At 39.6% G+C, this 15,941-nt stretch overlaps 1 protein-coding gene across 5 annotated transcripts in view; it reads left to right on the forward strand.

The window, feature by feature from the left end:
- The window catches only part of SPEN (spen family transcriptional repressor), a 124,671-nt gene that overhangs the window by 40,365 nt on the left and 68,365 nt on the right, over positions 1-15,941 (forward strand). Inside the window, exon 1 of one of the 5 annotated variants that reach the window (XM_053207590.1) lies at positions 14,982-15,271. The exons of the other annotated variants lie outside the window; for them this stretch is intronic. The gene's annotated coding sequence lies outside the window, so the exon portion shown is untranslated. Of the gene's footprint in view, positions 1-14,981; positions 15,272-15,941 lie in introns of those variants that run through there. 5 annotated transcript variants of the gene reach the window in all.

A 15,941-nucleotide genomic window follows, 5' to 3' on the forward strand; every position in this document is an offset into this window, starting at 1 on the left:
ACCTGCTGCTAGGTACTTTAATGCATTAATAAAGATGCATATACATTACTACTTTATGTGTAAAAGTTATACTTTGGAGAAATTTGAACATATACAAAAATAGAAAAATAGTAAATGAATCCCACGTACTCCTCATTCAGCCCCAACAACCGTCAATCGTGGCTTGTCCTGCCTTATGAAGAAAAATAAAGCAAAGGAGGGGATGGAGAGCCATGTTGGTGGGGGGAGTAAGTAAGGCCTCTTTGAAAAGATGGCATTTGATACATCAGAATGAAGGCCTGTCCACACTTAGATCCAATTCTTTCCTACCAGTGTTATTTTTTTCCATTTATAATTTATTTTGAAATAGTTCATGAATGGTGCAAGGAATTCCCACACCCCTTTCACCCAAATTCCCCAATTGTTAGCATCTTGATACATTTACTCCATTAACTTCTCTTTCTCTTTTTTTTTTTTTGTTTGTTTATTTTTGAGACCAAGCATGAGCAGGGGAGGGGCAGAGAGGGGGACAGAGGATCAGAGCCCCATGCCGACTGAAATCATGACCTGAGCAGAAGTCAGATGCTTATCTGACTAAGCCACCTATGGACCTCAGTCTTACCCTAGTTTTCATGTGCCTGGTAGTCTTACATAGCATGGATCTTTCATTCTGCAGAATGACCCTCCACCTGAGTCTAGCCAGTATCTCCTCCTGACCAGATCATGTCATGCATTTTTGGCAAGAATACCACAAATGATTCTGTGCCCTTCTCACAGTAACCTATAAGGAGACAGACGATATGGATCCATCCCACCACTGGTGATAGTTTAACTTTGCTCACCTAGTGAAGTTAATGTTTTTACTATTTCCCCCTTTGTATTTGATTAGCATTTTATGGGGAGATATTGCACTATTATGCAGATAGTCTTTCTTCCATTATCAAGCCTATAGCCACTAGCCTTAGTATCTAATGATAAGTCTTGCCTTTATTGTATACTGCTGTGATTGCTTCTATATTTAGTCTTCTGTAGACACAAACTTTACATGTGTATATAATACTCATGATTTCTTTCTTTTTTTTTTTTTTTTTTCAGTTGAATTTTAGTCCAGGGTTTATTTGATACCCAAATTGTTCCAGATTTGGCCAGTGCAAGCTCCTTCAAACAGGCTACTGTGTCCTTTTGATATCTCCCCATTACTCTTTTGAGCATTTATTGTAGGTACAACAAAGACTTACCATGTACTTTCCTTGCCCCAGTCCTGTAATCAACCATTTCCTCAAGAAGTCCTGGGTTTTTTTTAGTGTAGGATGGTATTTAGAAACCAAGATCTGGATGCTCAGTTTGCCCTTGGCTACAAAGCTAAGATGTGTGTTGTGTGTATATACCTCTGTGTGTGTGTGTGTGTATACACACATTTTCATGTATATACCATATCTGTATCTCAAGGTCACATTGTTAAAAATAATTCACATGCTCCAGTACACAAGGATTCTTTCTAACCTCCCATTTCCAAGTTTGTAAATTTTTAAACAATGTTTATTTATTTTTGAGAGAGACAGAGCATGAGCGGGGGAAGGGCCGAGAGAGAGGGAGACACAGAATCCAAAGCAGGCTCCGAGCTGTCAGCACAGAGCCCAACACGGGGGTCGAATTCACAAACCGCAAGATCATGACCTGAGCCGAAGTTGGATGGTTAACCCACTGAGCCACCCAGGCACTCCGTAAATTTTTTCTTAGAAACCTATCTCCAATTCCTCTCAGTATATTTACTTATTTGCCCAGTTATATTCTCAGTGTAGCACATATCCAGATGCCACCTCTAGGCACATTTCTTTGGAAAACCCACATTTGGGGATGAGGGACAAGGAAACAAAAGGAAGGTAGGACTGGAAATGACTTGAATGTTTTTGCCCTCAATTTTTTCTCTCATAGGAGACAACTTGTGGATGAGTAAATTTACCTGCCTCTTTGGTTAAAACCCATTTAGAACTATCCCACTCTTAAAATTTTAGTTTTGGTTCTAGTTCTACCACTGACTTTGTGAGATGAAGTTAATCACTGGATCAGTCTGGGCTTTATTATATGCTAGGTCACATAGAAGAGGGATAGTGAGAAAGGAGCTTGTTGGGAATAATATTAGGAATTATCAGTGCTTCATTTATTTATTTTGTTGTTAGTTACTCACTTTGTGTGGTATCTCAGCAAAATTTGCCTTGGCCCTACCTTCCTCCAAACCTTATGGACTTTAGCATTTTTTAAAAAATTGGATTATAATTGATGTATATTTGAAACTAATTATGTAACATAATGACTTGGTACTTGTATATACTTCAGTATGGCCACCATATAAGTCTAGTTAACCCCTGTCACTATACATAATTACAAAATTTTTTTCTTCTGATGAGGACTCTTTATTTTGAAGATTTTATTTTACTTCTTAAAGTGTTTAATTATTTCAGGGGGGAGAGTGAGAGTGAGAGAGAATCCTAAGTATGCTCTGCATGGTCAGCGCAGAGCCTGGCGCAGGGTTCGAACTCAATAACTGTGAGATGATGACCTGAACCGAAATCAAGAGTTTCGTGCTTAACAGAGTCTTAATGCAGCCCCACGACTATTTTCTAACTACAAGTTTGTACCTTTTGACCCCCTTTCAATTCACCCTTCTGCTCATTCCCCCCACCACTAATCTGTTCTCTGTATCTATGAGTTTGTGGTTTTTATTGTTTTTAAGATTCTACATATAAATGAGATCACATTATTTCTCTTTCTCTGACTTAGTTCATTTAGTATAATGCCTCAAGATCTATCCACATTGTTTCAAACAGCAAGATTTCCCTCTTTTTATGGCTGTATAGTACTCTATCGTGTATGTATGCACTACCTCTTCCGTATCTGTTCTTTAGTCCATGGATACTTAGGTTGTTTCCATGTGTTGACTGTTGTAAATTATGCTGCAGTGAACATGGGGATGCACATATCTTTTCAAATTAGTGTTTCATTTTCTCTGGATAAATACCCAGAAGTGGAATTGCTGGATCCTATGGTAATTCTGTTTTTAATGTTTTGAGGAACCTTCATACTGTTGTCCATGGTGGCTGTACTCAGCTTTATTTTTCTCCTCCCTCTTGATACTCTTGGTCCCCATCCAAGGGGTTCCTTAATGAGTTAAGACCCTTATTCTTTGGCCCAAGGGAATGGTGGAGTTTGTATTATTTTGAAGTAGATTCCAGACATCTTACTTTATCCATAAATGTTTCAGTATTTATGTCTAGAAGATAAGGAATGTTTGAAGATCTGTATTCCTTTTTTTTTTTTTTTTTTTAATTTTTTTAACGTTTATTTATTTTTGAGACGCAGAGAGACAGAACATGAACAGGGGAGGGTCAGAGAGAGAGGGAGACACAGAATCTGAAACAGCTCCAGGCTCTGAGCTGTCAGCACAGAGCCCGACGTGGGGCTCGAACTCACAGACTGCGAGATCATGACCTGAGCTGAAGTCAGACGTTTAACCGACCGAGCCACCCAGGCGCCCCTCCTATTTCAAATACCCAGTCAGTATTCACGTTTGTAATTGTTTTAAGAATCTTTTTTTAAAAACTCAGTTGCTGGGGCACTTGGGTGGCTCAGTCGGTTGAGCGTCCAACTTCAGCTCAGGTCATGATCTCGCGGTCTGTGAGTTCAAGCCCCGCATCGGGCTCTGTGCTGTCCGCTCAGAGCCTGGAGCCTGCTTTCGATTCTGTGTCTCCCTCTTTCTCTGCCCCTCCCCTGCTTATGCTCTGTCTCTCTCTCTCTGTCAAAAATAAATAAACATTAAAAAAAAAAAAAAACACAAAACTCAGTTTCTATATAAGGTACACAAATTATAATTGGCAATATGTAATTTTTAAAATTTTTATTTAAAAAATTTAAAAGGGGGGAAGGAGCACCTGGCTGGTTCAGTTGGTGGAGCACGTGTCTCCTGATCTCAGGGTTTATAAGTTCAAGCCCCACATTGGACATAGAGAGTACTTTAATAAATAAACTTTAAAAAGTTGTATTGAGGGGGTGCCTAGGTGGCTCAATTGGTTGAGCATTCTTGATTTTGACTCAGGTTCATGATTCCAGGGTCATGGGATCAAGCCTTGTGTCCTGCTCCACACTGAGCATGGAGCCTGCTAGGAATTCTCCCTCTTCCTCTGCTGCTCTCCTCTGCTCGTGCTCTCTTTCTCTCCCTCTCTTTCAAATTAAACAAAAAAATTTTTATTAAAAATTTTTTTTTCATAAAAATTTTTATGAAATTTTTTTATGAAAAATTTTTATTTATTTTTGAGAGAGAGAGAGCACGAGCAGGGGAAGAGCAGAGAGAGAGGGAGACACAGAATCCGAAGCAGGATCCAGGCTCCGAGCTGTCAGCACAGAGCCTGACACGGGGCGCAGACCCACGAACTGTGAGATCATGACCTTAGCTGAAGTCGGACGCTCAACTGACTGAGCTACCCAGGCACCCGCACCCCCCTACAATTTTTTTTATTGAGGCTTAATTTACAGTACCTATTTTAAATGTAGAGCTTGTTGAATTTTGAGAAATGTAGGCATTGTTGTAACAACCACTACCATCGTAGTCATGATACCACAGTTTGTTTACTTATTTTTTTAAAGTTTATTTATTTTGAGAGAGAGTTGGGGGGGCTGCAGAGAGAGAGAGGGAGATAGAATCACAAGTAGTCTCCATACTGTCAGTGCAGACCCTGACGTGGGGCTCGAACCTACAAACCGTGGGAATATGACCTGAGCCAAAATCAAGAGTCTCAATGCTTAACCGACTGAGCCACCTAGGTACCCCTGTTTATTTACTTATTAATGAACATTTTGATAATTGAAGTCTTTTAATCCATAGGTTTTTTAATATTTAATTTCTAAATTTTATTTTAGAGAGAGAACATGAGTGGGGAGAGGGCCAGAGTAGGAGGGGGAGGGAGAGAGAGAATGAATCCCAAGCAGGCTCTGTGCTCAGAGCAGAGCCTGACTTGAGGCTCAGTCCCATGGCCCTGGGATCATGAGCCAAAATCAAGGGGCACCTGGGTGGCTCAGTTGGTTAGGCAGCTGACTCTTGATTTCGGCTCAGGTCATGATCTTGCAGTTTGTGGGTTTGAGCCCCATATCTGGCTCTGTGCTGACAGTGCAGAGCCTGCTTGGGATTCTGTCTCCCTTCCTCACTGCCCGCCTCTCCCCCCAAATAAATAAATAAACATTGAAAAAAAGATTTAGAGAAATTAAAAAAAAAGTCAAATCAAGAGTCAGATGATCAACCGAGTGAATCACCCAGGTGTCCCTAATCTGTAGGTTTATTATTTTTAATATTATTTATTTTTTGAGATAGCATGCGCACAAGCAGGGGAGAAGGCAGAGAGGGAGAGAGAATCCAAAGCAGTCTTCAAGCTGTCAGCACAGAGCTCAACTCAGGGCTCGAACTCACCAACTGTGAGATCGTGACCTGAGCAAAACCAAGAGCAGTTCAATTAACTGACTGAGCTACCCAGGTGCCCTGCTAATCTATAGGTTTTGTTTTTATTTTTATTTTTTGAGAGAGAGAGTGTGTGAGCAGAGGAGTGGCAGACAGGGAGACACAGAATCTGAAGCAGGCTCCAGTTTCTGGGCTGTCAGCACAGAGCCTGATGCAGAGCTCCAACTCCTAGACCGTGAGATTGTGACTTGAGCTGAAGTCAGATGCTTAACCTACTGAGCCATTCAGGCGCCCCTAATAGGTTTTAATTTGGTTCTTTACTTACAACTTTATTTGTTGCTAACCAGGTTGATTGTTCTGCACAGTTTCTTGCTGTGTGAATTTTGCTGATAACGTTGTCTTTTGGTATATGTTAATATCACCTTTGTCCTCTGATTTTTTTTATGAATAGAATTATATATATAAATATTTTAATAGGGGCACCTGGGTGGCTCATTTGGTTAAGTGTCTGAGTCTTTCAGCTCAGGTCATGATCTCAAGGTTTGTGAGATGGAGCCCCACGTCCTCTGCTAACAGTGCAGAGCCTGTTTGGGATTCTCTCTCTTTTCCTTGGGATTCTGTCCCTCCTCCGCTTGCTCTCAAAATAAACACTTAAGAAATAAAAATATTTTGATACTGTATTTCAATATAATCGGTTTTCTTTATTGTTCCGTGTATTTTAATTTCAATAATACTATTCTGAGAAAGGATTTATAGGTATCACCAGACCATCAAAGCATTCCAGGGCACAAAAAGGTTAACCATTGGTTTAATTTTTTTTTCTTTTTACGTTTTATTTTATTTTTTGAGAGAGACAGATTGTGAGCAGGGGAGGGGCAGAGAGAGAGGGAGACACAGAATCCAAAGCAGGCTCCAGACTCTAAGCTGTCAGCACAGAGTTTGATGGGGGGCTTGAACCCACAAAGTGTGAGATCATGACCTGAGCAGAAGTCGGATGCTCAACCTACTGAACCACCCAGGTGCCCCAAGAATGATTTAACTGCCTTTTTTTTTTTTTTTTTTTAAAGTTTCTTCATTTTGTGAGAGAGCGTGCTTACACGTGAGAGAGAAAGGGCGGGGAGGGTCAGAGAGAGAATCCTAAGCAGGGTCCACACTGTTGGTGTGGAGCCTGACGCAGGGCTCAAACCCACAAACTGAGATCGAGAATCAAAATCAGGAATCTGACATTTAATCCACTGAGCCACCCAGGCTCCCCTTAAGTATTGATTTTAACTTTGACATAGAAAGGTTGAGCTGAGAAAGTTAAAATCTTCAAGAAACTTTGACTAGAAAGCAAAGATTGTGTCCTGTGAATAGCTTGATTCCCACCCCTCCTTTTTTTTTTTTTTTGTGGTTGCATTCTTAGTGATTAGAACTGCTGTTTTTATCATGGGTTGTTTGTTTTGTTTTTCAGTTCTTACATTCCCTTCTTACCCCTAGTTTTAGCCTACGAATAATGGAATCTTTAGATTTCTAAGGTTGTTCTTTTAGTCAGGTTGAATTCTTTCAGTGATCTGAATTTCAGGCACATCATAGTTAGAATTACATGCTGTAATAGGTACTGACTTCTTCTGGTGGGCCAGACTTTAGTCAGAGAAAACTCGGTTTGCAAAAATCTTAAGTTTATAGAGAGCACTTAAAATTCAGTTAGTATGTGATGCTGTGTATAAAATAAGATGCTTTAAGTCTTCATTAACACATATATTAATCTAAAGTGGGTACATTTAGGGGCGCCTGGGTGGCGCAGTCGGTTAAGCGTCTGACTTCAGCCAGGTCACGATCTCGCGGTCCGTGAGTTCGAGCCCCGCGTCAGGCTCTGGGCTGATGGCTCAGAGCCTGGAGCCTGTTTCCAATTCTGTGTCTCCCTCTCTCTCTGCCCCTCCCCCGTTCATGCTCTGTCTCTCTCTGTCCCCAAAATAAATAAACGTTGAAAAAAAAAATTTTAAGTGGGTACATTTAATTTCTCCCAGAAACTCAATGGGTTAATTTTATAAGATTCCCAGGGTCTTTCCAGTTTAAGAAATCTTGTTATAGCTGTCATTTTTCATTATGCATAAAGGTTACTGGAATGCTATAAAGTTTTTTTTTTAATTTTTTAAATTTAATTTAACTTTTAAAAATCTTATTTCTTAAAATTTACATCCAAATTAGTTAGCATATAGTGCAACAGTGATTTCAGGGGTAGATTCCTTAGTGCCCCTTACCCATTATCCCATCCTCCCTCCCACAACCCCTCCAGTAACCCTCAGTTTATTCTTCATATTTGAGTTTCTTCTGTTTTGTCCCCCTCCCTGTTTTTATATTAGTTTTGTTTCCCTTCCCTTATGTTCATCTGTTTTGTCTCTTAAAGTCTTCATATGAGTGAAGTCATATGATTTCTGTCTTTCTCTGACTAATTTCACTTAGCGTAATACCCTCCAGTTCCATCCACGTAGTTGCAAATGGCAAGATGTTGTTCTTTTTGACTGCCGAGTAATACTCCATTGTATATGTGTACACACACACACACCACATCTTTATCCGTCCATCCATCGATGGACATTTGGGCTCCTTCCATACTTTGGCTATTGTTGATAGTGCTGCTATAAACATGGGGGTGTATGTGTCCCTTCGAAACAGCACACCTGTATCCTGTGGATAAATGCCTAGTAATGCCATTGCTGGGTCATAGGGTAGTTCTATTTTTAGTTTTTTGAGGAACCTCCATACTGTTTTCCAGAGTGGCTGCACCAGCTTGCATTCCCAAAGAATGCTATAAAGTTTTAAAAAGTATATATTAAACTTCATTTGGATTATAAAAGAGTTTAATATCTACAAGTAGTGTTGTATCCATCATACAAAACATTGGTGTTATCAGTTACTTTGAAATGAATCATTCTACTAACGAGCTATGCTCCTCAATCAAAAGTAGCCTTTCTGAGGCTCAATCAATTGAGGTCCAACTTCGGCTCAGGTCATGATCTCGCGGTGAACGAGTTCAAGCCCCACGTCGGGCTCTGTGCTAACAACTGGGAGCCTGGGAGCTTGCTTCGGTTCTGTGTCTCCCTCTCTCTCTGCCCTTCCCTGTTCGAGCTCTGTCTCTCTCTCTCAAAAATAAAAACATTAAAAAAAACAACTTTTTGGGTCAAGACGTAAGTGGTATTTGTAAAGTTTTAAATAGTTTTAAATTATATTGCAGTGAATTTTTTAAATGGTGTATATGTTTTGTTACACCAATCTGAAGTATAGGGATATACTCTAGTTTTTCTTATCACCCACACCTCTCTATAAGTAGCGCTTTCCACAGTGGTTTTTGACACAGATCATCTTTTTCAGCATAGGTTTGCTTTGTCATTCTAAAAGTAGATGTATAAAAGGAACTTTCGTCACAGCTTTGGGTCTCACAGGGTTATGACACTTGATTTCCCTTGTGTTGATCTTACTGGAAATTTTGTTTTAAAAATGTTTTTCTGGGGCGCCTGGGTGGCTCAGCCGGCTAAGTGTCCGTCTTCAGGTCAGGTCATGATCTCACAGTCCGTGAGTTTGAGCCCCGCTTTAGGCTCTGTGCTGTTAGCTCAGAGCCTGGAGCCTGGTTCAGGTTCTGCCTCTCCTTCTCTCTCTGCCCCTCCCCCCATCATGCTTTGTCCTTCTCTCTCTAAAAAATAAATAAACATGAAAAAAAATTAAAAACAAGTGTTTTTTTCTGAATGTTTTTATTCTTCCTAAAAGACTTTTTGTTTGTAGAAAAAGCTTTTTAGTTTTAGAGATTAACCAGATTAAAATGTTGACTGGGGAAGTTGGCACATTTAACAAAACGATTGGCATGGAGACTAATGACTTATTTTTTTTTTAATTTGATGGGATTAATTTCATGCCAAGGTTCCGTATTGGGAAGCATATTTACTTAAAAGTTTATAAAACAGTGGAACTGAGCAAAAAAAAAAAAAAAAAAAAAACCCAAAAACTATAGGCCTTTTAAGATTCAGGAGTGATACCGTGAGCTCATTTCCTAAATCTGAGAGTAGAGGTAGTCTTCAAAGAGTTTACAGAAGTACTCATAATGGTGTATAAAAAAGAATGTGGAATTTATGTATATTAACAAAAGGTGGGATACGTTTTGTCTTGATTCTATTTTATCTTAGCAACCATGTAGTATGAAATAAGGCTAAAAGTCACTAGTCAAGTGAAATATTGGAAGTATTCATAAATTTCCCAAAGTCATTTTTTAAATTATCATTTTACTAGGAAGTTAGTCATAATGTTAAAAATGAATTTCTTCTCAGCAGTTGTAAGTAATAGTCCTATTAAGTCAGGTAGGGAAGCACGTTTTCAAAGAGCCCTTTGCATTCTGACTAGGAATTCTTGATGTAGATTTTTGCTATTTTTTATTCTCTTGGCTTCTGCCACTTCAACTTTGTTCTCTCCAGCCTTCCCTTTTTTTCTTTTTCTTAAGTTTATTAAGGGAGGGAGGGAGAGGGAGAACCCAGGCAGGCTCTTTGCTGTCGGTGCAGAGCCCCACGCACAGCTTGATCCCAGGAACTGTGAGATCACAAACCAAGTTGAAATCAAGAGTCGGATGTTCAATCCACTGAGCTGCCCAGGCACCTCAACCTTCCCCCTCCCCTTTTTTTAAGCTTTTTAATGTTTTATTTATATGTGTATGTGTGTTAAGAGCGAGCACGAGCGAGAGCGTGCATGAGCAGGAAAGGAGCAGAGAGAGATGGAGACCGAATCTGAAGCAGGCTCCAGGCTCTGAGCTGTCAGCACAGAGGACCCATGCGGGGCTCGAACCCATGAACTGCGAAATCATGACCTGAGCCAAAGTCGGACACTTAACCGAATGAGCCACCCAGGTGCCCCGGCCTTCCCTTTATTTTGATCAGCTTGCCTTGCTCCTTTTTCTTCACCTAACTGCTTTATTCATTGTCATTACTTTAAGAAATGGTTGATCATAAATAATCATTTGCTTCTATTTACAATTATACTTGAGCTTTTCCCAGAAAAGTCCTGTGTAAATCAGACACATTAATGAAGTTATTCATGAATTATTGTGAGAACAAATGTCCAGAAGTTAACTTGGTGGTCATCATATTCTTGCACTATATAATTTGATTCTTGCAGTACAGACTCCTTTCTCCTTTTCTCTAGAGAAAAACTTTATGAATTAGTTCTAAAATTGTCTAATAGATTCAGACTTCCTATTGATCTCACCAGTAGGATCTAAAGATTATAGAATCGGGGAGTCTGGCTGGCTCAGTTGGAGGAGTGTGTGACTCTTGATCTCGGCATCTTGAGTGTGAGCCCCATGTTGTATGTAGAGATTACTTAAATAAAAATGTAAAAAATAAAAATTTATAGAATCTTTGGAATTTTTTCTCATAATTGAATAATCTTTCAGAGGTGTACATATCAGTTGAGCATTATCCTTTTGTTAAAAATTAAAAATTGTTAAAAGTTAAAATTTTGAATAAACTCTATGCCCACCATGGGGCTTGAACTCACGACCCTGAGATTGAGGTGCATGCTCTACTGACTGAGCCAGCCAGGCACTCCCTAAAATTAATTTTACTTAGTAAATAGTTTCTCATTAGATTGGTGTGAAATAATGCATTTTTTTCACTGACGTAATGATGCCTGTAATAGTTCTGAAGAATTGTGTCATTCAAGGCTTTACCTTGAAAACATTTTTCTCAAGAGCGAGTCATCAAATTTTCTTCTCTTTTTTTTTTTTAATTTTTTTTTTTTTTTTAACATTTATTTATTTTTGAGACAGCATGAACAGGGTGAGGGTCAGAGAAAGAGACACAGAATCTGAAACAGGCTCCAGGCTCTGAGCTGTCAGCATAGAGCCCGACGCGGGGCTCGAACCCACGGACCGCGAGATCATGACCTGAGCCGAAGTCAGACGCTTAACCGACTGAGCCACTCAGGCGCCCCAATCAAATTTTCATGTACAGCATTCTAGGCACTCACCATGGATTAGGTTAACAAATGAGTATAGTTTTGTTGCTCGAATTAAGTTCTTTGGTTTTCAGGTTTTCTTAGACCCTCCTAAGTAGAACCAATAAATAGTTTTTCATATGTAAAAAGTAATCTGTGATCATAGCAGCATTATTCACAATAGCCAAAAGATGGAAGCAGCCATAGTGTTCATGACCCATGAATGGATAAACAGAAAACATACAATGCAATATCACTCAGCCTTAGAAAGGAAGGAAATTCTGACCCATGCTACAGATGGATGTACCTTGAAGAAGTTTCGCTCAGTGAGGGAATCCCATGTCTGTATGGATTTCCTGTATGTACACCTATTAAATTTGATTTTCGCCTGTTTAAAAAAAATTACGCTAAGTGAAATAAGGCAAATCTCAAAAGAATAAATATTGTATTATTCTACTTATAGTAGGTACGTAAAGCAGTTAAATTCATACAGACAAAGTGAAATGGTGGTTGCTTTGTTTTTTTTATGGTTATAAGCAGTATTGCAGTAAGCAATCTTGTATACTGTTTGCAGACACATGCAATTACATATACATGATCAATCCCTGTGAATGGAATTTCTGGGGATGTGTACTTAGTTCCAATCGATACTATAAAATTATCTTCCTAAGAGGTTTTTCTAATTTATACTCCTGCAGAGAGTGTTATGAAATGGCTATTCTACTCAGGCTAGTACTTCGGTATTATTAATTTAGGTCTTTGTGTTATGTGGTACCTTTTTAAAAATTCAGATTTTTAAAATTCGGATTTTCAAAAGTTTGAAATTTAGCAACTTTTTTGAGTGTATTTCTTTTGTTTACTATTTATGTGTATGTGCATATCTTATTTGTTTATTTTTATGTAATCTCCACACCCAGTGTGGGGCTTGAACCCCAAACCCCAAGATCAAGAGTCTCCTGCTCCACTGACTGAACCAGCCAGGTGCTCCCTATGTGTATGTGCGTATTTGAAAAGAACTTTATGTTAAAATATTTTGCCTGTTTTTTTTGTTGTTGGGGCCTCTGTCTCCCTTGATTTGTAAGAGCTGTTTGTATATTTAGGAAAACATTTTATTTCTCATGTGTTAACAAGTATTTTCCCCCATTTTTTGACAGTATTTTGCTATTAGGAACTGTAATTTTTATGTGGTTTATGTGGTCTTTTTCTTTATGATTTAGAGGTTTTACCCTGGGGCACCTGGGTGGCTCAGTCGGTTAAGCATCCCACTCTTTTGGCTCAGGTCATGATCTCATGGTTTGTGAGTTCTAGCCTCCCTGCCTCTGTCAGGCTCTGTGCTCACAGCATAGAGTCTGCTTGGGATTCTCTTTCTCCCTCTTCTCTCTGCCCCTCCCCAGCTCTCTTTCTCTCTCAAAATAAATAAAGTTTAAAGAAAACAGGGGATCCTGGATGTCTCATTTTGTTGAGTGTCCGACTTCGGCTCAGGTCATGATCTCCTGGTTCAGGTTTGAGCCCCACACTGGGCTCTGTGCTGTTGGTACGGAACCTTCTTCTGATCCTGTTTCCCTCTCTCTGCCCTAACCCTGCTCAAGTGCATGCACCCTCTTTCTCTCTCTTAAAAAAAAAAAAAAGAGCTTTTACCGTTGGAAGTCTTTCCCAGACCCAAGATTATACAACAAATTAATAGGTTTTTTTTGTTTTTTGTTTGTTTGTTTGTTTGTTTTTGCTTTGCAGAGAGATAACACATATTGGCAAATTGTTACAAATCATTCTTCTCCTCCTCTTGTTTTTCTCCAGTCCTCCCTTCATCCCTCCAAGTAGAGAAACATCTCTCACGGTATTAGCTTTTTTTCTCTAGTGAGACTAGGGCTGTCTTTTGCTGGCTTTAGGGATTCTCAGTCTGTCTTTTGCCATCTTTAGTAATTATTTGTACTTAGGCAAAAGAAAGCATGATTAAAACAAGAATATGTTGTTTAAAAGTAGCTTTAAATCTACTTTCTATATAAATTTATTTCACAGTAGATTTACTGAAAGAAATTCTGTGTCATCGTGACATGAAGGTGGCAGATAGTGGTTGTCATCAGTAGTGGGTTACTTATCTTCCCAGCCAGGCATACTTGAAATAGAAAATGTCTTCCAAGTGTGCCCAGTTATAGACAACACAGCATGCAGTTGATTTGTGTTTACATAACAGATGCTCATGACTAAAGGAGATACAAAATCTTTTGTGTTAAAGGACAGCGACAGGCACTATTTTTTTTTTAATTTTTTTTTTTAACGTTTATTTATTTTTGAGACAGAGAAACAGAGCATGAACGGGGGAGGGTCAGAGAGAGGGAGACACAGAATCTGAAACAGGCTCCAGGCTCCGAGCCGTCAGCACAGAGCCCAATGCGGGGCTCGAACTCACGGACTGCGAGATCGTGACCTGAGCCGAAGTCGGCCGCTCAACCGACTGAGCCACCCAGGCGCCCCGACAGGCACTATTTTATCATACATATATTTCTTATGACTGAGACAGCCAGGAGCCCCTATATTTTTTCTTTTATTTTTATTTATTTTTTATTTTTATTTTAGAGAGAGTGGGAGTAGGGGAGAAGGGCACAGGGAGAGAGAAAATCTTAAGCAGGCTCCATGCTCAGTGCAGAGCCCAATGCGGGACTTAATCCCACAAGCCTGGGATCATGACTCAAGCCGAAATCGACACTCAGATGCTCGGGGCGCCTGGGTGGCTCAGTTCGGTAGAGTATCCAGCTTCAGCTCAGGTCATGAGCCCCACATCGAGTTTACTGCTGTCAAACTGTCAGCGTAGAGCCTGCTTCAGATCCTCTCTCCCTCTGTCTCTGCCGTTCCCCTGCTTATGCTCTCCCAAAAAATGTATATTAAAAAGAAAAAAGAGAGATGCTCAACAGACTGGGCCGTCCAGATGCCCCATCTTTTTCTTTTAGTAAGTTTTATTGAGATATAATCCACATTCCATAACACTCATCCTTTTAAAGTGTATGGTTCAGGAGTGCCTGGCTGGCTCATTCAGTAGAGCATGTGACTCTTGATCTCAGGGTAGTGAGTTTGAGCCCCTTGGTGGCTGTAGAATTTATGTACTATATATATACACGTATATATGTGTACATATGTGTACGTATATGTATATATATAGGTATATGTACATATGTATATATGTATCTTTAAAAAAAGGCATACAATCCAGTTGTTTTGAGTATAATCAGAGTTGGGCAACCATCACTACTAATTTCAAGAACATTTTCATTACAGCATAGTGAAACTCTACGTGCGTTAGCAGGCACTCCCCATTCTCCCTTCTCAGGCCCTGGCAACCACTAATCTGCTTTATATTTCTATGATTTTGTCTTTTGGATGTTTCATATAATATATGGAATTATACAATATGTGACTGGTTTTTTTTCACTTAGCATAATGTCTTCGAGGCTCATCCCTTTCTATGGACAAACTGCATTCCATTGTATGGACATACGTATACATGCACATATACATACATCTATGTAAAAAAATTTTTTTTTAAAATTTTTAACATTTATTCATTTTTCAGAGACAGAGTGCGAGTGGGGGAGGGGCAGAGAGACAGGGAGACATAGAATCCGAAGCAGGCTCCAGGCTCTGAGCTGTCAGCACAGAGCCCGATGCGGGGCTTGAACCCACGAACTGCGAGATCATGACCTGAGCCGAAGTCGGACGCTCAGTGGACTGAGCCACCCAGGTGCCCCTATGTAAAAAATTTTTTTGTTCAAACCATTTATTTTGACGGGTTTCAGAAGGTGGAAAGGCTGGGAGGACAGTGAAATCCACACCATCATCCAGATGAGATCTGCCCAGCTTCATAGTCGCTGAGTGTCATATCATATATTTTTTTAGGTAATACATTTATTTATTTTTTAAAGTAAGCTCCATACCCAGCATGGGGCTTGAACTCACGGCCTCGAGATCAAGAGTTTCATGCTCCACTAGCTAAGCCAGCCAGGTGCCCCAACCTTTGCCTGTTCTTAGAAAAGATTTTTTTTAGGCTTTTATTTATTTACTTTGAGAAAGTGAGCACACAAGCGGGGGGAGGGCGGAGAGAGAAGGAGAGAGAATCCAAGCAGGCTCTGCACTGTCAGCACGGAGCCCCTCTTGTGGGGCTAGAACTCCTGAACCGTGAGATCATGACCTGAGCTGAAATTAAGAGTCAGACGCTTAACCCACTGAGCCGCCCAGCCACCCCTGTGTATTTTTAAACTGCATTCATTTTTAGGTTTAATTGTAAGAGTTCTTTACCAGATACATAGTTTGCAAGTATTATTTCCCTGTTTTTGTGGGTTTATATAAATTTTTGGTATTTGTTTTTGGATAAAATAAGACCATTACCTTTTATCATTGTCATGCTAATAATGTAAATTTATTTTGTCATTCTAGGTCACTGTTAAAATTTAAGTTTTACTTTGGGTTTTAATTTAACTGTTCTAATGAGACATGTTACAAATACCTTATTTGGCTATGTCCAAATTGTAGGCATTTTGGAATCTAAGTATGTGATTCTGAGTTGTAC

Source organism: Acinonyx jubatus, chromosome C1 (genome assembly GCF_027475565.1).
Source record: "Acinonyx jubatus isolate Ajub_Pintada_27869175 chromosome C1, VMU_Ajub_asm_v1.0, whole genome shotgun sequence".
Classification (NCBI taxonomy): Eukaryota; Metazoa; Chordata; class Mammalia; order Carnivora; family Felidae; genus Acinonyx; species Acinonyx jubatus.